General features: G+C 37.6%; 1 pseudogene; it reads left to right on the top strand.

Moving 5' to 3' along the window:
• The first annotated feature begins 23,735 nt into the window (after positions 1-23,735).
• Positions 23,736-24,467, top strand: LOC121440215 (annotated as a pseudogene).
• Positions 24,468-26,276: the final 1,809 nt, after the last annotated feature.

Raw genomic sequence — 26,276 nt, forward strand, 5'->3', positions numbered from 1 at the left:
CCTGTGGTGGTGACACATGCCTTTAATCCCAGTACTTGAGAGGCATGGGCAGAAGCATCTCTGTTAGAGGCACACATTGTCTATACAGTAGGTCCAACACAGCCAGAGTTACACAGAGAAACTCTGTCTAAGAAGAAAAGGAACATAGCAATAAAATGGCTCCTGATAACATATTGCTATACCTATATATCAGCACATCACTCAGTCCTCATCAAAAAAAAAGTGTCTTCTTGCACTAGATGTAAATTAACACAGAGAACCCCCACTGGAAATTTTTTGTGCACAGCATGAAGCACTTTGGAACACTTATCCACAAGCAGGAACTCTTTCGTCAACCCCCTATTCTCAGGGCTCAGGGATTTATGCAGATGAGGAGGCAGAATGATTGTAAGAGCCAGAGGAGGTGGATGATGTAAAGGAAAGAAAGAGCATTTTACAAACAAAACTAGATGGATACACATATGAACTCACGGACTGCAACAACATGTATGAGGCCTGCATAGCTTCAACCAAGAAAAAAAATCCCACCACTGAGAAGGGAAAGATCACACAAAATCTACACCCCAACTAAGAAGTAGTTTGCAAATGATACCCCCTGGGAAAAGAAAAGAGATTTCTACAATCACTCAAAGGGTAGGATGAATGACCAGTAATTGGCTGACACAAAATGGAATCCTCTCTCCCCCTACCACCCCCCCCGGTGTGTGTGTGTGTGTGTGTGTGTGTGTGTGTGTGTGTGTGTGTGTGTGTGTGTGTCTGCTGTTTTGGTTTTCTTATTTTTATTTTTTTGTTTCTTGGAAGTTTTTGTTTTATATTTTTAGAGAGAGAGAAGGAACCTGATGTTGGTTGTGTAGGGAGGTGGAGAGTTCTAGGTTCTGAGAGGGGAATGAATATGAACAAATTATCTTGTATGAAAAAAATTAATTAATCGAGAAAGGAAAAGATAGATCATACCACATTATAAATGGAAAATTGTACCAGCTCCTTCTAAAATTGTAATATGGACATGTTCTGAAAGCTTGATCCTTGAAAGCCAGCATTTCTAGTACTGGAAGATGGTATGCAAAAAAATGATCAATAGTCCTACCCACTTGTGACACCTATGAATTAATACAATTACCAGAATAACAAAATATCTCTAAAGATTCAATAGTGACATTTATATCCTGGTGGTGACCAACAGCCTTGCAAAAAGAAAGATAGCATACCTTCCTATGGCTAGTGAGGACATGGTTCTTAAAGAGAACCTGTTGTTATAACTTTGCTAAACTAATACAATTCCTAACCATATTCTAAATAATTATCTGTATTACTAACATTAAGTTACACTCTCATCTTTTGCTCAAGAAGTTTCTATTCAGAGCAGATGGAGACCATTACAGATGTAACAACTGGTCAAATTTCAGAGAAGCACAAATTGTGGACTAACCATTTCCAGTTTATCTGTGTACTGTCTAGCCTCTACACCTGTATCTCAAGGAACATCATAGAAGAAGAAAACAAAAGACTGATAAGAGCCAGAGGTCCAGGGAGTCTACTTTGAGAGTACGTCTTTTTGAAATGACATGGAAAATTCACCCAGGAAATAAAAACCATATGACTGCATAAACAAAACCTGGACAATGTCAACACCAGTTTACATGTAGGGTAAAATCACACATGGTTACACCCCTAGATTAAGAACTATATGCAATTAAAGACGACTGAGAAGAGTTATTTTTTCATCAAGGATGAGCCCAATGAATTGTTAGCCAACATCAAGTAGTCTGTCTTAAAAGTATATAAATACCAGCAAGATTAAACAAACATATCGTGACATATTTTTATGGGTAAAAATAATAATTCAAAAGAAAGAGAGCATGTATTTGAGAGGAATTGGGGTAAGATGGGAGTGGTAAGAGGAAGAATGGGGGAATTGTATAATATATGTTAATTAAACCTAATATAAATTTTAAAAGATATTAGGATAACAAAACACTAATACATTTGAAAAAGCTCAAATATCAGCATGGAGAATGCTTGATACTATAATGAAAAGGAAAGGAAATAGACTCAGAGTGTAATAGAAAGATAAAACAAATCAAAATGATATTGACTGAGATCATATAATGTTTTCTTGAAATTTCAATTTACTTTGTAAAATAATTATGTATAAGAACATTTTATACCAACAAAATAAAGAAAATAAAGAGTAATAATGATTACTCATTTAGGTTGTTTCCAGGTTCTGCCTATGACAAACAATGCTGCTATGAACATAGTTGAGCACATGTCCTTGTGGTACGATTGAGCATCCTTTGGATATATACCCAAAAGTGGTATTACTGGGTCTTGAGGGAGGTTGTTTCCTAATTTTCTGAGAAATCGCCACATTGACATCCAAAGGGGTTGTACCATCTTGCATTACCACCAGCAATGCAGAGGTGTTCCCTTTACCCCACATCCTCTCCAGCATAAGTTGTCATCAGTGTTTTTGATCTTGGCCATTCTTACAGGTGTAAGATGGAATCTCAGAGTTGTTTTAATTTGCATTTCTCTGATAGCTAAGGATGTTGAACATTTCCTTAAATGTCTCTCAGCCATTTTATATTCCTCTGTTGAGCGTTCTCTGTTTAGGTCTGTACTTCATTTTTTTATTGGATTATTTGTTCTTTTGATGACCAATATCTTAAATTCTTTGTATATTTTGAGGATCAGTCCTCTGCCTGATGTGGGTGAAGATCTTTTTTCCATTCTGTAGGCTGCCATTTTGTCTTGTTGACTGTGTCTTTTGCCAGAACCTGGAAAAAATCTAAATGCCCTTGACCGAAGAATGGGTAAAGAAAATGTGCACAGAGCAGTGCGGGTTCCCTGCCCTGTGGTAAGTCCTAGGTCCTCCCCCCTCTGTCCATATCTAGGAAGGTGAACATTCAAACTGGCTAGGCTCCCACAAAGCCAGCACATTAAATAGGATCAAAACCCCATGCCATTGTCCTTGGCGTCTCATCAGCCCTCATTTTTCGCCATGTTCAGAGAGTCCGGTTTTATCCCATGCTTTTTCGGTCACAGTCCAGCTGGCCTTGGTGAGCTCCCAGTAGATCAGCTCTACTGTCTCAGTGGGTGGGTGCTCGCCTCATGGTCTCGACTTCTTTGCTCATGTTCTCCCTCCTTCTGCTCCTCATTGGGACCTTGGGAGCTCAGTCCAGTGATCCTGTGTGGGTCTCTGTCTCTATCTCCATCCATCATCAGATGAAGGTTCTATGATGATATGCAAGATATTCGTCAGTATTGCTCTAAGATAGGGTCATTTCAGGTTCCCAATCCTCAGCTGCCCAAGGAACTAACTGGGAACCTCATCTTGGGCACTTGGGAGCCCCTCTAGGGTCAAGTCTCTTGCCCACCCTAAAGTGGCTCCCTTAACTAAGAATTGTGTTTCCGTGCTCCCCTATCCACCTTTCCTTTATCCCAATTCTCCTGTTTCCCCAAGTCCCCCCTCCTTCCCTTCTACCTTTTCTCTCCCCATCTCCCCTTACCCCCATCCCACCCCACCCCCAAGATCCCAATTTTCTCTGTGGACTGGAGAGAGAGGGGGAGAGGAGTGGGGGAAGGGGGAGAAGGGTGGGAGGAGGGGGAGAAGGGTGGGAGGAGGGGGAGGGAAATGGGAGGCTGGGAGGAGGTGGAAACTTGGTTTTTGTTTATGTTTTTTTTCTTCTTTTCTCAATAAAAAAATTAAAATTAAAAAAAATGTGGTACATTTACACAAGGGAGTACTACACAGCAGAAAAACAATAATGACATCTTGAGATTTTCAGGCAAATGGATGGATCTAGAAAACATCATATTGAGTGAGGGATCTTAGACCCAGAAAGAAAAACATCATATGTACTTCTTCATAAGTGGCTTTTAGACATAAAACAAAGAAAACCAGCCTATAATTTACAATCTCAGAGAACCTAGACAATAATGAGGACCCTAAGAGAGACATATGGATTTAGTCTACATGGGAAGTAGAAAAAGACAAGATCTCCTGAGTAAATTGGGAGTATGGGGACCATGGAAGAAGAGGGTAGAAAGGGAGGGGAGAAAAAGGGAGGGGAGCAGATAAAAATGTACAGTTCAATAAAAATCAAGAAAAAACAGGTTAAAAATGATTAGAGATGCTATACAAGGTTAAGTATATTGAGAGAAGCTAAAAAACTGTAAATTATAGTACTTGAATGTGGGACTCAATGCACCTTTTTGTAGAGAATATTATGTGGCAACATGTGAAAGGCGTATGTGAAATTCAGTGCTGAAATATTCAATTAATGCAATTTAACAGTAAATATGTGTAAGGAAATGATACAGTCAATCAATAGTCTAATTGTGCATTTGAATGTATAGGAATATGATTTTCACTTTATTCTTCCAATTTTTCCACAGTGTTTTTTTCTATTTAATTTTTAAATTATTATTAAAGATTATAAACATCTGTAATATAGTTATGATGTACACATAAGATGTTATAATATGTTTCAGATATTTTAAAGGTCTGGTTGTTGTTAAGTGAATAGTTTACTTAAGTATGAAGCCTGACTTAAAGTGTATTATGAAAGAAAAAAAGCAAATGAGTTGCAAGTTCCAAGAATTGGAGGATATTTTTATATTCAGATTGTAATGTTTCATCATTTTTTAAAAGTAAAACAGTATTTCTAAAACTTGTGAAACACTATGAGAAAGGCTTAATCTTTAAGGAAGTGTGAAAACATGATGCTGAAATACTGTGTAATCAGTGCCTACAATATGAAAATATATAGTTACAAAAGAGAAAAGAAACATGACGGCATCGTGTTTATATTTAGTTAAGCTTATAGTGTCTTTCCATGCTTTGGTTTGTTTGCCTTTAGATTTTTAAAGTAAAGCTATGGAGCAATATGTAAAAAAATATTCAGCTTAAATAAAAGGGAAATAAGACTTAACTCAAAAATATGGACAAGTATAAACAGGAGACAATGAACCTAAAAAATAATTTTTGAATGCTAAATTATGCTGATGGGGTAAAACATGTTGTTTTATATCTTTTTAGATTAGATTTTACTGTTATATAACATTTTCTATCAAAAATGGTTTTAAAAACTAGGTAATAAAATGGACTATTTCTATAATGAGGAACGCAAAAAACAGGAGGAAAAATGCCTTATATATATTTTCTAAGAAATCTGTGAACAAGTAAAACAAAGTGAGAGGAAAATATATCAAAGTAATAATAATACCTATATTAGGGCTTTACAATTACCGGTGTTATTTTTCTCTCATTTATTTGCTGCAGTTTTGTAATGTGGTTATGTTACTCTTATAATTAGAAAAATAAATATGCACCCTCAAAACAAAGGAATGCAAAAGCAAGCCTTAGACAAGTATGCACAATTATGAATAAAATAATACAAATGTGAGGAAAGAGGTAGTAGCTATTACTGGCACTGGATATTTTTAAAAAGTGGAAAATGTCAAAAAACTCACATGTACTTCAAATGCAGCTTTAAACCCTCATGCTTTTTATGACATAAAAGGGATGAAATTAAATCAAATGGGAATGGATTGGTTTTCTATCTAGTACATATTATTTTTCCAATGCTAGTGACATAGAAGAGAACAGCTGGAAAGAAAGCAAGCTGTTTTTTCACTGTTGCATGGCAACGTTATTAACTATAAAGTACTGGCAACAGAGTTAAAGACAAATATGTACTGAATGTCTCCTTAGGAAAATACACTAAGACACATACCTTGGTTTTTAGCAGGGTATCAGGAACAAAAATGAATTATATATGTATCCATCATGTTCAAGTTATTGTTCAAGTAATAAAATATTGGTATATATGATATCAAGAGAAACAAACCTGAAGAATCCATAGTATAAGCCTTAACACACTCCACACCTTCCTCTTCCTGTTTGTACAGGAAGTAATTTAGACCTAAAACAAGGAAAATACTGGAACACTTTTCACATATATGAAATTCAAATCTAGTATATCATAGATTCTTTTGCTTCATTGGGAAAGTCAGTCTCCATAACATACACGAGCAGTAGTTAAGGTCATCATAGTAGAAATATGGGCAACACATAGTTAATTGCTTCATTAATTAAATAGACTTCAACCTATAAGCACTGGAGAGACAGATTTCACTTATGGCATGGGCTCTGGTATGTATCCTTGAACATGGGGCTTGCTAAAACACAGCAAAAGGCAATTACCTGAGAAAAGCAACTCTAGAGAGGGCAATATTTGGTATTACAGACATCCCACAAGTGTAGACTATAGTATTTTGGCACAATCATTTCTCAGGGAAAAAAGAAAAGTGTGAAGTTATAGAAGTTGGCAATTTGAGATCATCTCAATGAACTGTTATCATTTTTGTAGTTGGAGATTTTGTGTATCATAAAGCAGGAAAGATTCATCCAATATTTGCATAGAAAATAGTAAATTTATTACAAACCCTGATCATCATAATAATCAGAGTTATATTCCATGTGCTATTAACAAACTGTTCCCATAAAATAGAAATAGATTTTGTGAAGTACTGAAAGATTACCTAGTGAAAGATAATTTGTTGAAGACAGAGATATGCAATCTCTGGGAAGCAGTCAAGGTTGTAATGAAGGAAAATTTGTAAACACACACACTCACACACACATATTTATAATCTTGGAAGGTAAAGAATATATTAAAGTCTATTTTACTAGTTATATATTTATTAATATATATTACATTAATTATTTAACCAGAGATCTTTTTAATGCTTTTAAAATTTAAAAAGTGACTAATTTCTTATTTTAATATTAGGATAAACTTAGAAATAAGTAGAGACAAATGAATAATATAGAAAAGTCATTCGTTGAGTGGATTACACCGATATTTCACCTGTTCTCTGTTTTTCTGACTATCTACTATTTATCAGAAACGATGGTAAGGTGACAAAGCTTACAGCCTAATGAGGAACATAAAGATGTTAGTCACACAGGCTTGCCTGGCTAAGACCGATTTTCTAGTTTCAAACATAAATTGGATGACATTTATTCTTTGAAATAGATGAGTAAAATAAAAATGTACTTTAAATATATTGTTTTTTTTCCAACAAATACTGGAAAGAAAAGAAAGATCTAAAGCCAAAGGCCTTACTGAACCAGTTTAGAGCAAAATATATCTGATCATGGATAGGTCCGTGAGTCTTATGTATTGAGCCCAGTTTCATAGCACTTGTAGTAGGGTGGATTTTGGCTGATTAGTCTGAGTGTGTTGTTCTGGAGATCCTTTTCACAAGCTGAGAAAAAGAAACACACAGCATTGTGACAGCTGATTCAGACAGTTCCAAACGAATTACAATAACTGAGTATATGTGAAGTTGTCTCTGGCTGCTCTCTGTATTTGAGAAACATACTGCATGAAAATCTAATTTTTATTGAACTGCGAAAGACATTATGAGTTGGCTAGCTCGGTCAGCCAAGGAAATCATCAGTCTCTCCCTTTTCCTTCCATTTGTCTCCTTTGTGTGTACAAATACATTTAAAAGTTTTATACCTTTCCTTTTTGTGTCAATAGTTTTGTGGTAGTCCAATACTATTTAGTATTATTGAGTATAACTGTTCTCCATTTCATCATATGTGTGTGTACATACACACACACACACACACACACACACACACACACACACACACATATATATATATATATATATATATATATATATATATATGAACCTTTTCTTATTGAAGCTTTTTCAGACATTTACAGGTGTAAAGACACTATTGTGATGGATTTCCGTGTGCCCAAAATAAAATAGGAACAATTCTGACTTCCCAACCAAACTTTTTCTACTTTACTGGTTTACCAATCCAGTTGTCTCCTCTCAACAGCCTTTTAAGTAAATTCTGGAAGACTTGTGCCACTACAGTAAAAATTTTTAAGCCTACTGCAGGCAGATGACAAAATGTACAGACACACCAGGAATGAAGATACATATCACAATTCCAAGTAAAGAGCCAAGATGGGTTATGTATTTTCATTAAAGAGAGTAAAGACAATCACCCAAATATTTTGAGTCTAATTAAATAAACTTTATTTTCTGCCATAATAGGTTTTCTCACTAATCCCAGTTTTGAGAGAATAGACAGGAACATAGGAGAAGTAGGGGTTTTTTTTATCATCTAAAAATTGTAATGGTAAGAATTTTCCAAGATTTGGGGGGATGGAGTCAGAGGAATTTTGGTAATATAGGAACTTGTTTGAACTTTCTCACCAAAGACAAACAGAAACACTGTTCCAGAGTACATCTGACTGGGTTAAGAAAGTACAGATTACCTGCCAGTTTACTTAGTGATGCTCAGCTGTCCAAAGAGTCATGTTTGGGCAAATACCGTGGCTGCAGTAGGGCCATGGACCCAAGCATAGCCCTTGGCAGCAGTTAGGGCTCAGGAATCCAAGAACACATTAGAACCATCATCCACCATGATCAAGTAGACTTCATCCCAGTGAAACAGGGATGGTTCAACATACAAACATCTGTCAACGTTATCCACCATATAAACAAACTGAAAATACAATGAAATATTTAAGGAAAGTAAATCTTTGAAGTTAAGAGTCTTAGCTCAGTTTTGGAGGCAGAAAGTTCTGACTGGCACAGTTTCTGACTCTAAGAAGACTCTGAACGTAGTTGCAGCAGCACAATTACAATGTAACTTAAGGGGGTATGTTGCCAGGTGGTGCCATGTGTGCCCATTCATGTGTGCAAATGTATTCTTAATATTTGATATTTCAAAAAGATGGCAAGAGAAAAGGGTCCAAAGTTTTTTCTAAGGGCATCTCCAAAAAAAAAAAAATGAAGCTTTTACCTCATACCATTCAAAGCTTCCATTACCTCCAAATAGTGGTATACATGGGAAAAAGGTTTTAGTCAGAATGGAAGCCTTGAACAACAAATTACGATTTAATCACATTCAATTGCAAGATGTATCCTATAAATCTCAATATATTATCCATAAATTGCTTACATTTCTATGATTTTAAAGTAACATAAGCATAAGGCTATGCTAATATCTCAAATATTATAGCAAGCTCAGTAATATAAAAACCCCAAATTTCGTTAATTTTCTCCTCAGCATTTTGTAGTTGTTTTGACTGAATCAGAATATAATGTCCATACACAGCATGTGGTTGAGTTGTTTCTTATTTCTCCTGTAATATTTGAGTACATCTTCCTGCTTTGTTTGTTGCTTTTAGTTAATTTGTTGAAATAAATAAGCTTTGTATTCAATAGTAGTCTAAAAGAATACTATTTGTAATTTCAATTTGTGTGAAATTATACTGGAAGTATCAGTCACACTCAGAATATACTGAAATTAAAATGTGTCAGGTGCTACAGTCTGTAGTTAAAGGCTTCCAAGATGGCTGAGGTGACCTCAGTCTGTAAGTACAGGATTTGGATGGCTAAGGTAGGAAGATTAATATAAGTTAATGCCTAGTTCAGGCTACATAGTGATTGCTAAACAGGTTGTTGGTCCATAGCAAAACCCAGCATCAAAAGTAAAGAATCCATACAATTTTAATTCAAGATTTTCAAAATATTTTATTCAGATATTATGTAATATATAGTAGGTTACAGGTACATAAAATAGTATAACTAAGATAGCATACTTATCACTCCCTAGTGTTCCCTCATACCCCTTTGAAGTCCCTCCTACCATAACCCTTTTCTCAAACAACTAAAAATCTAATTTTATTGAGTATAGTTAAGATGTGTAAAACTCCCTTTTAATTTATGAGTTGAAATACTAAGTACACCATTTTACACAGCCACCAATTGTTGTAATAAGAGCACTGTACTGAAAATCTTCTCATTTTCTATAGGAATTGATCATGTAGGCTACAATATGAATTAGAGTCCTCTTAACGTATATTACATGTCTAGACTTATTCATCCTACATAGCTATAACTTTGTAACCTTTGACTTTTATCTTTGGACTTCCCTCTTCTGTCTCTGGTAACCACAATTTTATATTATTCCTTTGGTGTTACGATTTCTCTCTTATTTCATATTTTTTTAAAAAAATCATATTACAATTCTGTTTCTAAATCTGGTTAATTTCACCTATCAAGGACAATTTCAACCTTTTTTCAGTTTAACTTTAGTTCTTTGAGAATTTTGTACAACGTGTTTTGATCATATTCATTCCTCTTTTTTTTTTTTTTTTTTTGGTTTTTCGAGACAGGGTTTCTCTGTGGCTTTGGAGCCTGTCCTGGAACTAGCTCTGTAGACCAGACTGGTCTCGAACTCACAGAGATCCTCCTGCCTCTGCCTCCCGAGTGCTGGGATTAAAGGCGTGCGCCACCACCGCCCGGCCTATTCATTCCTCTTTTGCAAACTCCTCCAAGATTCACCCCACTTTACTTGCCCACTTTCGAACTCTTTTCTAAAAGCCCTCAAGTTCTGTTTATTTGTATTCTATTCTCATACATCCAAGTGCTTTAAATAATATATTTTTTGTAACAAACAAATTTTTAGTCCCAAACTCCTTTTGCTATTTAATCATTATTTTCTTTGATCTTATTACCAGTTTGATTTTCACTTTGTTTTTTCTTTAAATCCTTTTTCAAATATTTCATATATTTTGATCATGTCTCTACTCTCTCCAGTTCCTCTCCATCTCTCTCCTTACTCTCTTCATGCTCTCTCTCTCTTCAAAACTGGTAAATAAAACAAACAAAAAAGGCAAAAAGTGAAAAAAGCAAATTAAAATAAAACTCTCAAGCACACACACACACACACACACACACACACACAAATCCACAAAACATGTAATCGATTTTGTGTTGGCCAACTGTTTGTAGACATGGGCCTCTGGAGAACAGTCGATACACACAGGGACATTTTATTGGGGAAAATTGGCTTTCCCTTCCCCAGTGTTGTGATCTAGCTGCCCTCACTCCCCCTGACTGACAGGGGAACATACTTGTGGTCTGTAATTGACAAGTATGTTTGTGTTCTTTCTGGCAAGTGATTTTCCACAGAAGCAGTAGAGGTATGAAAGGCTTTAGCTTAGGAAAAAATAAAGGTTGCTGTTCTTCCACTTAAAAAGAAGCCTATGTGTCTCAATCCTGGCACTCCCTGCCAGTCTAAGCATCCAGGCCGAGCTTGGCACTCCAAGTAGAGGTCCTACCGAGATCTTGAAAGTGGGTATTCAGGAATGGGATCCCTTGGTCCACTGGCTAAATCGAGGAGCATATTGGGGAAGGTAATGTGTTTTTTTTTTCATCCCCAGTGATACTCTGAGGGACATTCTCCAAAAGACTAGCAAGTATAAAGAAGAGGTGGGAGGGTAAATTGAAGGCCTCAAAAAGTAACTGAAACTCTTAAAGCAACAAGGCACGGAAGTAACAAGGAAGACAGCCTAAGATTTTGTACAAACAATAGCTCAAGTTAGCCCCTGATTTATTACAGGAGGGGGTTTAAATGTTCCATACTGGGAACAAGTCAAGTCAGATTAAAAGGATTATGTGTTTCTTTACCCCAGAGATGCTCTGAGGGATGCCCTCCAGAAGACTGGCCAGTAGGAAAGTAGTAAAGAGGAGGCAGGAGGGTGAATTGAGGGCCTCAAAAAGATAGAATATGTACGGATGTATGTTATTATGTTGACTGTGTTGTCGTTTGTGTTCTGGATTGGAGAAAGACATTTGATTCTGGGAACTGCTAAGAAAGGTATTTTGACTTTAAAATATGGGCCTAAGGATTTGATGCTTTGAAAAGGAGGTTTTGCTTTTGTCTCCACAGAGGATGAGAACCTGTGGATTCATTACAAATTTATGTGGTTTGATTTACCTAGACCCCCTGAAATGTTGATGTAAAATACCCCCAAGAATGCAGCACCCCCGCTCAGCAGGAAGTAGCCAGACAGGTTGACAACACCCAAGTTCCCTAAAAGATTGTTAAAGTGGGGCCCCTTCATTGCTTCCAGAGCAGGAGCAGTGAGCCTGTTTCCCTTCGTTCTACTCTGCTCCAAGCAGCAGTTTTTACCCAGAGAGAGAGAGCATCTGGGGTGGGAAGGCAGCTGGAGCAGAGCTTTGCTAGGCATGTTGCCCTGGCCCAGTCAGTGCCTGGCCTAGGGGGATGCCACAGTGATATCAGGAGTATCAGCAAATATGGCAACAAGTACTGGACCATAGAAGATTGGCAGAAGAGAGACCTTGGAATCACCACAGCTGTGATCGCCTTTACTGCTATCTCTGCCACCACAGCTACTGCTGTCGGAGTTGCTCTCTCCCAGATTGTGCAGATGGCTGAGACTGTCAACCAGCTGACTGAAAGAGTCAGCAATGCTTTGGACATTCAAAATTATCTTAACGGACGTATTCAATTGGGCATGTTGACCTTGAACCAACAAGTGCCTCTGGATCAGGAGCAAGTGGACTATCTTTGGACTTTTCAATGGCTAACATGTTCTAGCTTTTATCATATTATGTGCATTACTCCTGGCACTATGTTGCACGTTCCTCCTACCATTATGGAACTCAACCATCATATGAGAGGGGTTTGGAATACTGCTTTTGTTAATTTTACTACCCAGTTATTGCATGCTAGATGGTTGCAGTGCTGGTCTGGCTCGTTGGCACTGTCAGTCCTGGGGATACTTGGGTTAGGGCTATGTGTCTGGGTAGCCACAAAGGGCAATAATTGGGGGAAGGATGCCACCTAAGACAGGGAATATTAGAGGGCTATTCCCCACGACAGGCTAGGTATTTCACCCAAAATAACAAGACAGACACTTTTTATTTTATAAAATAAAACAAGGAGAGTTGTTGTGATCTAGCTGCCCTCACTCCCCCTGACTGACAGGAGAACTTCCGTGTGGTCTATAATAGACAAGGATGCTTGTGTTCTTTCTGGTAAGTGGTTTTCCACAGAAGCAGTAGAGGTATAAAAGGCTTTAGCTCAGGACAAAATAAAGGTTGCTGTTCTTCCATCTGAAAGGAAGCCTCTGTATCTCAATTCCAGCACCCCTTGCTATTCTAGACATCCTGGCAATGCTGGCACACCATCCCAGAAGTGATCAATTGCAAATGGTTTCTTGATTTGGGGTGGGACTTTATGTCTGCTCCCCTTTCCCAGTGCTAGGCGTTTGTCTAGACAGGTCTTGTCCATGCTGCTACAGACTCTGTGAATTCATATGTGTATCAGTCCTGTTCTATCTGGAAAACACTGTTGTCTGCGTGGAGTCATCCACCACTTCTGGCTCTTACAGTCTTTTATTTTGTCTTGGGTGTGGATCCCTGAGTTTTGATGGGTGATGGTTTCTTGAAACTACATCTAGAAGGATATCTGCATGGATTCTAAATATTGGGACTTGAAAATTGTGGTGTTGACTGTTAAATTTAGTTGTTGAGTTGATCTTATTTTGATTGTCAATAGGACAAAGGTAGAATCAAAGCCTTATCACCCTTGAATTATTTGAACCTGCTGAAGGCAGGACACTAAATATTAAATGCACTGAGTCTGTGTACTTTCTGAAAGCTGGGATTAGAGCCACAGGCACACAGCAACCAGAGATCATACTGTTTTAGGCTCCATTTACTGCAGTGTCCACGGGAACCTCAGAATTCAGAACACCATACCCACAGGGATTTCAGAAATTATTGGAACCAAAGCTCCAGGTCTCTAAAGGAAATGTCTGCAAACGAGATGAAATATGGGCAATTGCTGGATTCTGAGACCCCTGGACTGGATTTGTGGTCATAGGGTGCTCTGGTCCCACAGGAGTTGGAGGTCTCATGGCCAGTTGATCTCTGATCTTCCTGGAAATAGAGCCATGGTATCCTTTAGTACTCTCTCATCCCCTGGAGTCAGAAGCCTAGACTCCTCTTGCTCTCTGGTCCTGGTATAAGCCAGAGTTCTAGTTGCTGTATGCCACTGAAATTATGATGAGACTTCTTTATGAATATCACTCTAGTTAACATGGGCATAATTATTTTATTTGAATATTTCACAGGTAGTTTTTTATTATGTATTTCCCCTCCCAGATCTTCCCCACATCTCTAACCTCCCAACTTTCTGCTTTTGCTCTCTCTCTCTCTCTCTCTCTCTCTCTCTCTCTCTCTCTCTCTCTCTCTCTCTCTCTCTCTCCTTGTCAGTCTCTTTCAAAATACAAAACTCAAAATTGACAACCAAACCAAATAATGCACACACCACACACACACACACACACACACACACACACACACACACAGCAAACTAAAGAAGACATAAAAACCCACAAAAATCCCTTCTCATCCATGAAACCAGCAGGTATTAGTTGCAAGTAGCTTGTCTTTAGGAGTGCGACACTATGTTCACTTCTCGCTCTCATTACTGGGACCCCATTTGGCTTGAACATGTGTAGGTCTTGTGCTACTATAGTCTCCGTGAGTTCATATGTGTATCAGTACTGTTGTGTCAGAAAGACACTGCTTCCTTGGAGTTTTCCATCACTGCTGGCTCTAACAGTTGTTCTGTTTCCCCGTGAACATAAATCCCTGAGCCTTGAAGGAAAGACTTTAATGAAAACCTCCCCTTTAGGAGTGAATGCTCCAAAATCTCTCACTCTTTGTACATTGTTAAATTTGAGTCTCTGTGTTAATTCCCATCTACTGGAAAAAGAGACTTTTCTGGTTATGATCTACGTTATAATAATGTGTCATTAAAAGCCATTTTATTGCTATGTTCATTTAGCACAATAATAGTAAGTTTTTCCCTATGTCCATGAACTATCCAGTTTCAAATTCTTGGCCCCTTTAGCATTATCAACTATGGGATCTATCTCACGCACTGGAACTTAAAGCCAAGCAAAAAGTAATTGCCTGATCCTGTAATATTTACGCCACTGTTGAACCAATATAATTTGCAGGCAAGTTGCTATTGTAAGGTTGAGGGTTTGTAGCTAGGAGTTCCTGATCACTAACTTTCTCTTCTGGTGGAGTTCAGAGTACTTTCAAGCACAGTTAATGTTAATCATTAGGGGTAAAACTTTTAGTTGGGCACCACCTTAACTATTCCTTGCTCAATTACATAAGCTAGTGATATTTGGGGAAATACCAATAGAATCCCTTTGTGCAACAACTCAACAATATGTAAATCATTCTTGGCACTGGAAGTTTTGATGGCATAAGATATGTAGTGGACATTGTCTTCCCCATTATATGGTGACTCTACTCAGAAACTTTTCATATATGTATACATTTTAGAAATCTTCTATTGTAGTATGTTTCTATATGGTTTTGCAATTGACATTTAGTGTTAGTTATTCTTTCCCATATTCTTTATTTTACTCATCTCTCCAATCCTCTTTCCTGTTTAATCCTCCTAGTTTCCTCTTTTTCTCTGTAACAATGGATTCTATTTCCTTTCCTTTGAGTTCCTCTCTCCATTATAGCTAGTTCCTTACTACATACTTAGCCTCTCTGTTTTTTCAGATTGTATCATATATATTGAAAGCTTAAAAGTTAACATCCACAAATAGAAAAAGCCTAATATTTGTAATTTTGTGTGTAGACTACTTCTGGCATAATTATATTTTTAGCTCCATAAGTTTACCTATGTATTTTGTAATTTCATTTTTTCTTAGCAGTTAAAACTATTTATTCCTATAAATGTATCACATTATCATTATCCATTCATCATTTATTGACAGTCATCTAGACTTTTCCCAATTTCTAGATATTGTGACTAGAGCAGCAATGAACAAAGATGACAAGTGTCTCTGTAGTAGGGTATAGAGTCCTTTGGGTATAAACCCAAGAGTGGTATAGCTGTATCTCGAGGTAGATCTATTCCCAGCTTCCTGAGGGAACACCATACTAATCTACAGTTGTTGTACAACATTTCACTCCCTACCCCCCAGCAATTAACAAGTGTTCCTGCTTTCCTGCATTTATGCCAGCATGTGCTGTCATTTGTTTGATCTTGGCCATTCTGACTGGGAGAAGACAAAATCTCAAAGTGTGTTTGATTTGCATTTTCTTAAAGGCTAAGGGCGTTGAATATATTTTACTCTCATTAATTTGTGTTTAATCTTTTAAAAACTCTCTGATTAGTTCTATTTTAATTTGTTCATTTTTAATTTCTGTTATATGTTTTATTGATGTTCAGTGTTTTAATTCTTTATATAGTGTACATACTAACCTTCAGTCAGATTTATAATTGGTAATGATCTTTCTCCATTCTATAAGCTGACACTTTATCTGAATGATTCTGTCATTTGTGGTACAGAAAATTTTCATCATAATAAGGTATTGTTTCTTAATTATTGGTCTTAAGCCTTCTATTATTCTATCATATTCAGAAATTAATTTCTTATTCCATTGAGTTCAAGCCTATTCCTCACTTGCTTGTCTATTATGTTGAGATTCTTGATCCATTTAGAGTTGAGTTTTGTGCAGTGTGACAGATAAGGATTTATATTATTCTTCTTCTGACCAGTACAATTTGTTCAAGATGTTGTCTTTTCTCCGGTGTGAATTTTGACTTCTCTGTCAATGATCAGGTGTTCATAAATGTGTGGAAATATGTCTTGGCATTCAATTATATTTTGTTGGTCAACATGTCTGTTTTTATGCCAATAGATCTTTGGGATGTTTAAAATATTAGTTCTTCCAATCCATGAGTAAGAATTTATCTCTTAACTTCTTAGTTGCTTCCTTTCATTTATGTTTTATACTCTTGAGTCCAACTCCTTTTTCAATTTGATTAAACTTATAACAAAGCATATTCTTCATTTTTAAATAGTTTTTCATGATTTTCTTGATTTCTTTCTTTTTTCTTTTTAAGATTATAATTATGTAACTTCCCCCATCCCCTCTCTCCAAATACTCCCATATGCCTTCCTCACATTCTTCCAAATTTTTGGTCTACATCTTCATCATTTGTTGATATACATACATACATATATTGAGATATCCAAGTACACAAATATAGCTGATTCAGTCTGCAAAATGTTACTTGTACATAAATGTTTTCAGGACTGACAATTTGGTATTGATAGTCAGTTGATGTTCTCTTCCTTGGGCAAGACTATTTCTTCCACTGTCACCACACTGTCCATGCCTGTAGTTCTTTGTGTAAGGTTTAGGACTTCTGAGCTTTCCTCTATCTTATTTTCATATATATTCTATTATTCATATACAGAAGAAAACAACTGGCTCTAAGTTGATTTTGAATCCTGTAATTTTGTTGAATTTATTAAATAGCCTTGACATGCTTTATGTAGAATGTTTAGTGTTCACTAGTTTAGATTATAAAAATTAATTCAATATAAATTGTCTCTGGATAGAAGAGGGACAGAGATGAGAGCAAGGAAAGAGATATCTTGATGGAGGGAGTCATTATGGAGTTAGCAGAAACCTGACTCTAGAGAAATTCCCAGGAATCCACAAGGATGATGCAAGCTAAGACCCTCAGCAATAGAGGAGAGGGGGCCTGATCTTGACTTGCCCTATAGTCAGACTGATGAATATCTTAAATATCACCATAGATCCTTCATCCAGCAACTGATGGAAACAGAGGCAGAGACCCACATTGGAGCACTGGACTGAGCTTCTAAAATCCAGTTGAAGAGTGGGAGGAATGTGAATATGAGCAAAGAGGTCAAGACCATGATGGATTCACCCACTAAAACAGTCTGTCTGCGCTAATAGGAGTACACCAAATCCAGCTGGACTGGGAAAGAACAAGCATAGGACCAAACTAGACCCTGTAAATGTGGTTAACAGTTGCATGGCTGGAGCAGACTGAGGCACCACTGGCAGTGGCATCAGGATTTATCCCTACCAAATACACTGGCTTTTTGCAAACCTGTTCTCTTTGGATTGATACCGTGCTCAGCCTAGATATAGTAGGGAGGGCCTTGGACCGTCCACAAAGCAATGTACCTTACCCTCTCTGAGGAGTGGATGAAGGTGAAATAGGAGGGTGTGTGGAGGAAATGGAAGGAAGGGAGGGAGCGAGAACTTAGATTGGTATTTTTTTTAAATCTAATAAATTATCTAAAAAATAAGAATAAATTGTTCTCTGGAAAAAATTTCTCTGGAAATAGTCAGCTATTATATTTGTAGAGAAATATTATGAATAAACTCTTGTAAGTATGTTTAAGGAGTTAAAGAAAAATCATGTCCAAGGAAGAAATTGAAGTCCACTATTGACTGTAATACACATTTAGTTTAAACAAGACTATCTCTATGTAAGATCTGTTGAGAAGGGGAAGATAGATTTTAATTCTTCTTTCATTGTTTGATAGAATTGTGTGTGTGTGTGTACATGCATATATGAAAGAGAGTAGGGTACATGAAATTGGGAATGCAATATGGAATATGAAATGAAGGATCCTCCAGGACTTGGAGGAATGCATTAAGGATTAACCTGAAAAAATTACATGAATTTCTGTAAGGAATAATCAATTAAATAAAAGAAAAAAATAAAGAAGTTAGGTATGGCGATTTTAAAAATGAAATGGAGAGTCAACTATTTGTACAAAATTTACAATATTAGTTCCATAAGTATTGTGTCGTTTATTTTCCTTAAAATAATTATGTGGTCTTAAGTGTTCACTTTATTTCACAGACAAGGTAACTTTCTTCTGCATTTGATCAAGATCACAAAGAAAGTTAGTGGCTGGGTTGTATTCATCTTCAGATACTGGGGTTAGCTCTGGAATCTTACAGTATATGGCAGGGCTCTGAATACAGAAGGTGCTTAATATTGATCAGGAGTTTGAGTATGACTCAATTAACATTTTTAAGTCATTGTTGGGTTTGGAGAGGAATGTCGAAATGAATTTAAAGGGTTTTCTGGCAGAAAATGTATTGAGAGTAAAGAAACTATGGATTGTGAGGATGTAGGGCAGAGTAGAGAAGGGCAAATGATTAGTATGCTCTTTGTAGGTGCCTGTTTAGAGATGACGGCCTGATCCAGAGTCATGGTGAAGAATCTACTTTGTGCTCTTATTATCTTCGTGTCAATAATAATTTTTCTGTTCTCTTGTTTGCCTTATATTAGGGCATAATTGAATAACATATTGCATCAGCGTGAGATGTAGGTCTGGAAAGTTTGAAAAAGAAATAAAAATGAACACAAAGAGCCCTGGAAACAAAATATCACAGTAAGCTTCATTTTTGAAGAAAAAAGCCTTTTGATGTTGCAAATGTTAACGTGATAGACACAGTGTACCCTGTGCCAGCTGCCACTGTTTGTATAAGTATTGTTGTGGTCATTTGTTCCATTAATGGGAAAGAAATAATGACAGCGACAGCATAAGGATACATATTGGTTGGGGAATTAATTTATTCTGAGAGAGGGATACTTATTCAGTGTTTCCACAGATGTAAACATGCATTAACCTGCATAATATAAAGAATGAGGACAAACCAATTGCTATTGTGGAAGAACAGCTATTCAGACAAACAGAAATAATAATTTGTTGTGACATAATTAAAGCAGAAATTTTCTTTTCACAGCTTGGCCCAGATCTAGGCAATGTGGCTCTGATTTTCAATGTCATCCTATTTTCCTACAGTAGGGTGGTTTGCACAATCTCAGAAGCCTTTGTCAGGATAATAACATCATTGTCAAATTATCTGAATGCTTGTCAGCAAAAAAAAAAAAACGGCCTAAATATTATTCTAAAATGTAAAGGTGTTCTCTGAAATCTCTTTTGGATATTTCATCCTAATTTTGATCCCTATGTATTTACTTTATAGGCCAAAGGATACTAGTTTAAAGCATAAGAATGTCCCCTTCTGTCTCCCTATTGACTATACTAATTGTCAAATTTGAGAAATATGTGTATCCTCATGTCCTCATGTTCTCCATTATCAAGCTAATAACTTCTTTACTTTGGTTATTGTCTCTACATGAATTTATATGTGTAAGCATGTGTGTGCATATATATATATGTATATATATACATATATATTCAACAGTCTGAATCTGCTTTTACTGTTTGCATATATATGGTTTCAATGTGTATCAATCTACATTGGGCAACCAATAAGAGGTCACATCTTTGGGAAAACTAATTCTTTTTCTCTTAGCAGTTATCAGGTGCGTATAGTTCTTTGTGTAGGGCCATGACCCCCCCCTCCAAAAAAAATCACCCACTTCCATGCCAACTTCGCCATTGACATTGCCAGTTTGTCTTGATTATACAGCAATTAATAGGAGATACTATTTTGCAGTTGACTATCTGAAATTCTGGCTCTTACAATCTTTTTGCCCACTCTTTCATGATATTCCTCCAGCCATAGATGTAGGAGTTGTAATGTAGGTGTATCCAGTGAGGTTGGATACCCCAGGTTCTACTGATGTCTACACTGTGTATGGTTGTGGTTTTCTGTGATGGTCTCCACTTTCTGTAAAGAGAGGCTTCTTTGATACGAGGTGGTAACTACACTTATCTGTGGGTATAAGATTAAGATTTATACTGTAGTAAGGAATTATACTAGTCTAGTAAATTGGAGTAGTACATACATTTCTAAAGTTCATGACTTTACTAGCCCCAGGAGACCGGCTAAATTTCCAATACCAGACATGATTTCCCTCCTGTTGAGTGGTTGTTAAGTTCAATTAGATAGCTGTTAGTTGCCCCTGATATATGAGCGCCAATGATTGCACTTTTAGTGATGTGTTAGCATGACTGTAATTGTCACGATTCATAGGTGTTGCAGCTGGAAAGGACTACCTAGTAGCTTTCTTCCCTTGGCAGCTTGAGTAGTGTTTGCTGGAGCTATGGAAGCTATACTACAAAAAATAGGCTTTCAGGGTTGTCTCAGCTAGAATCATCTGAGCCCTACGTCTAAGAGTATTGTGTCTCCAGCAATCAGGGCCAATCCTCAACTTCTGACATGCACCTAAGTGCTACATCAATAATATATATGTTTAGAGAGTTATTTGACCAACCATTGGAAAGGGGGTTTCACATGTCTGCTACTGGGAGTTTGTTCGTCCATGGATCTTATCAGCAGCAGATGAGACAGAACATGAAACATTGGTCTTTCTAGGTCTGGGCTACCTCACATACTATGTTCATTTCTAAGACCATCCACTTACTTGTAAATTTTATTTTATTTTTTACAACTGAATAGTATTTCATTGTGTGCATTGAAGGAAATTTTGGTTGTTTTCATTAATTGACTATAATAAGTAGTGTGGCTGAGAGCTTCGCGGAACAAGTATCTACCAAGTAGAATGTCAAGTATTTTCAGTGTGTGCCAAGGAGTACTATAGCTGGGTCACATTGTGTATTTGCTTTTAGATTTTTGAGGATTCTTTATATGGATTTTCAAGGTGGCTGGAACAGTTTGCAGTGCCTTTACAGCGCCACTGGCATTTGCCGTTACACATTTTGTTGATCTTAGCTATTCTGTCTGTGATGAGATGAAATCTCAGTGTCATTTTGATTTGCGTTTCATTAATTTCTAAAGATAGTAAACAGTTTTTGAGATTTGTCGTAGCAGTTTTTACTTGTTTTATTGACAGTTATATTTATATGCTTGGCTAATTTTTAATTTCATTTTTGTTTTATCCTGTTGTTCGCATATTTTGACATTATTCTGTATATTCTTGACAGTAATCATCTGTCAGATGCATAGTTGACAAAAGTTCTCTCCCATTATGTCATTTTCTTTCACATCATTGATTATTTCCTTAACTATAAGTGAGCTTTTAGATTTCTGAAGTCCCAGTTGTCAATTGTTGGCATTACTTCCTTGGAAAATGGGGTCCTGTTGAGAAGGTCCTTTCCTACACCTGTATCTTGTAGGTTTTCTTTTAGCAGCTTTAGTATTTCAAGTTTCAAGTTAGAGTCTATGGTTCACTTGTATCTATTGTTTGTGCACCTGATAAATAAGGTTATAATTTCCTTCCTCTATATATAGACATCTAATTTTCTCAGCAAAAAAACTAAAGATGTATGATTCTCTTAGGGTCCTCCTTGTTTTGTAGCTTCTCTGGAGTTGTGGACTGTAGGCTGATTGTTCTTTGTTTTATGTCAAATATTAACTTATGAGTGAGAACATACCGTGTTTGTCTTTCTTGGTCTGGGTTACCTCACTCAGGATGGTTTTTCTAGTTCTATCCATTTGCCTGCAAATTTCAAGATGTCCATTTTTTTTACTGCTGAGTAGTACTCCATTGTTTAAATCTACCACATTTTTTTTTTTATCCATTCTTCAGCTGAGGAACATCTAGGTTGTTTGCAGGTTCTGGTGTTTACAAATAATGCTGCTATGAACATAGTTGTCCAAATGTCCTTGTAGTACGAGTGTGCATCCTTTGGGTATATGCCAAAGAATGATATTGCTGGGAGGAGATGGTACCTTAACTGCCCTTCCCCTGTAATCATATTAATGAGTACTTTAATTGTCATCATAGAATCTTTATCCAGTAACTGATAGAAGCAAATGCAGAGATTCACATCTAAGCACTGGGCTGAACTCCTGGATGGAGTCCAGCTGTAGAGAGGGAGGAGCAATAATATGAGCAAAAAGGTCAAGACCATAATGGAGAAACCCACAGAAAGAGCTGACCCAAGCTAGTGAGAGCTCACTGGCCCCTGACTGAAAGTTGAAGGATCTGCATAGGACTAAACTAGGCCTTCTGAATTTGATGACAGTTATGTGGCTTATGCAGTCTGTGGGGAGGCTGACATAGGACAAGAATTTATTCCAAGTGTATGAACTGGCTTTTGAAGCCCATTCCCTTTGCTTAGCCTAGATACAGTGGGGAGGAGAGCCTTGGTCCTGCCTCAAGTGATGTGATAGACTTTGTTGACTTCGCATGGAAGTAATCACCCTCTTTGAGGAGTGGCTGGGGGTGGAGTCGGGGGAAGGTGGGGAAAGCAGGAGAAGAGGAAGAAGTGGAACTGGGATTGGTATGTAAAATAAAGAAGATTCTTTTAAAAAATAAAAATAAACTAAAATATTTTTCCCAATATTTCTTTCTTACCTCTCTATCAAATATCAGATAGCTGTACTTTTGAGTACTTATGTTTGTCTCCTATTTTATCTCATTGTTCTACATATCTGTTTGTGGATTAAATTTCCATTTTTTATTGCTATAGCTCTACAATATATCTTTCAAGCTCCAACAGCAATTCCTCCAGTGTTATTCTTTTTATTCAGAATTGTTTTGAGTGGGTAGAATTTTATCTTCTTCCATATAAATTTTAAAATAGATTTTTTTCTATTCCTGTGAAGACTGTTGTGAATATTTTTGTTATAATTGCCTTGAATCTGTAAATTGTTTTTAGTAGGATGACAATTTTCACAATATTTGTTCTACTTATCCATGGATACGAGATATATTTCTTACAGTGGATTTTTAGTTTTCATTGTAGATGATTTTTGCTTCCTTTGTAAATATAGAATAAATATAGTTCATATAAAACTATATCCTTGTGGTAAAATGGAGCGTCATTTGGTTATATGCCCAAGACTGGTATATGGAATGGGGGGCTTGGGGTAGATAGATGCCCGATTTTCTGAGAAACTACTATATTGATTTCTATAACTGTGGTACAAGTTTGCACTCTGGCCAGAAATGGATAAGTGCTCCCTTATTCCACATCCTCCCCAGCATAACTTGTCACTTGTGGGTTTTTTTTATCTTATCCATTCTTTTTTTTTTTGATAGATGTTTCTCCATTTACTTTTTTCTCCATAATAAAAATAATATGTGCTGAAAACAAGAAAATCAGGGGGAGTGCTTGCAGGGGGTTAGCCTGGTGCAATCCACACCATGGGGACGCTGCTGCGCGTGGAAGCTATTGCCCAGTAGAGAAGATGTTTGGTTTTCACAAGCCAAAGATGTACCGAAGTATAGAGCCAAGTCCTCCAGTTCTCGGTTCAGGGACAGCAAACGCAACGAAAAGGACTTCCAGAGCTGTTTTGGGTTGCATGAAACTCGCTCAGGAGACATCTGCAATGCCTGCGTGCTGCTTGTGAAAAGATGGAAGAAGTTGCCGGCGGGATCAAAAAAACAAAAACAAAAACTGGAATCACGTGGTAGATGCAAGGGCAGGACCCAGTCTGAAGACAACGTTGAAACCAAAGAAAGTGAAAACTCTGTCTGGAAACAGGATGAAAAGCAACCAGATCAGTAAACTGCAGAAGGAGTTTAAACGCCACAATTCCGATGCTCACAGCACCACCTCAGGTGCCTCCCCAGCCCAGTCTCCCTGCTACAGTAACCAGTCAGATGACGGCTCAGATACAGAGATGGCGTCCAGCTCTAACAGGATCCAGTGTGTTCCTTCTTAGATCTTACCTACTGGAAAAGACAGAAGATTTGCTGTAGGATCATCTACAAGGGTTGCTTTGGGGAGGTCCTCATCGACACGCATCTCTTCAAGCCCTCCTGCAGCAGTAAGAAGGCAGCTGCTGAGAAGCCCTAGGAGCAGGGGCCAGCGCCTCTGCCCATCTCCACGCAGGAGTGGTGACTGAGGTTCTTGTAGAAGGGAACAAAGAGCGAATTTAAACTTTGAAAAGACCACAAAGCAACAAACTGACCCTCCTATTTTTAACTTTGGATACCTGCTATTCTGCCAAAAGACATTTTTCTAGAATAGTTTCATGGGTTATCCATCCCCCCCATCCAACAAACTTTGAAGCCAGTTTCTAGCTTACTACAAGAAAGAAGTGTACATAATATTTAAGATGCTGGGTATTTCATAGGAAAGCTGAATGCTGCTGTAAAGTGCTCTTTAAAGTCTTTTTTTAAATCCCCTCTAATGAATGGAAGTAGGGGAATTTCAGGGGACAGAGATGGGATTTGTGTGTGATAAACCATATGTAGTTTTTAGTCTTTCTGTGGAGAGGCAGTGGTTGGGACATTTTTAAATGGCTGGCTACACTTGTTTTCCCTCATGATGATTTGTCATAACTCAGTAGCACGACCTGCCCCCTAGAGGTAGTTAAGAGTTTTTCAATGCTAAGGTGTTGCCAAGGCTCTGATGATTCAGACCCGGACTACTGATGATTAAGCAGGACAGACTGAGCTTTCTGCAAATAGCTTGAAGGAGGAAGCAGTCTCTGAACACACATAGGCAGCACCGAGTCATCTCCCCTCATCATATTTGGTGAAAGACTTTATGTGAATCTTATAAAACAGAACCAGAGCTCCTTCTGGGGAAGGCCAGCCTGTAGGATGAGCAAGGTCCTATAGGGATAGAAGCAAAGCATCACCATGTGGTAGAGAACACGTGGTTATAAACTACTTCAACAGAATGCGTAAGTCCTAGGGATGCGTGGGGCACAGTTGAAGCTCCTCGGGGCACATTTCTTAGAGAGCTTGCAGTGTGTAAATAATTGACATTGGTGTTACACAGCTGTCTGGGATTCACTGAAATCCGCACGATTCAGTTCTAGCTCTGGATGACCTCAGTTGACCTTTTGTGGAGTTTTTTTTTTTTTTTTTATCTATAGAGTAGCTCTTTGCCTTGTCATAACTTTATTAGGGTTTTGGGTTTTGTCTTACAGTTTTCTCCCTCTATTTAAAGTTTGATTAGAAGAAAAGAGTTGTGTGTTGAGGCTAAGTTGGTTGGTTGGATTGGGTCGGCTTCTTGGAGTTGGGCTTCTGAACATCAAGATAGCTGAGTAAAGCTCCTCGTGTGGAGATCTCAATGAGGGCGCTCAGCTGAGCCAGACTGAAGTTGTCCGACCTCGTCTTTTCTTTTTTTTTTCTTTTTTTAAATTTTTTATTTATTAATTTATTAAAGATTTCTGCCTCCTCCCTGCCACCGCCTCCCATTTCCCTCCCCCTCCCCCAATCAAGTCCCCCTCCCTCGTCAGCCCAAAGAGCAATCAGGGTTCCCTGCCCTGTGGGACGTCCAAGGACCACCCACCTCCGTCCAGGTCTAGTAAGGTGAACATCCAAACTGCCTTGGCTCCCCCAAAGCCAGTACGTGCAGTAGGATCAAAAACCCATTGCCATTGTTCTTGAGTTCTCAGTAGTCCTCATTGTCCACTATGTTCAGTGAGTCCGGTTTTATCCCATGCTTTTTCAGACCCAGGCCAGCTGGCCTTGGTGAGTTCTCAATAGAACATCCCCCTTGTCTCAATGTGTACCTCGTCTTTTCAAAGTTCAGGAAAAATAGTGCCATTTCAGACCTATCCTAGAGGGAGGGGTGTGTGGCTGCCGTAGTATTCTGTTGCTCATGATTATTTTAAAAACTGGATTTTTAAGAGTCTGTTGGTGTTTCACAACGGGGAGGGCCACCGTTTGTGGCATCCTATAGTTTTATAATTTT

The sequence above is a fragment of the Microtus oregoni genome, unplaced genomic scaffold (genome assembly GCF_018167655.1).
Source record: "Microtus oregoni isolate MIOR12 unplaced genomic scaffold, Mior012 000066F_ref0000041, whole genome shotgun sequence".
Lineage (NCBI taxonomy): Eukaryota > Metazoa > Chordata > Mammalia > Rodentia > Cricetidae > Microtus > Microtus oregoni.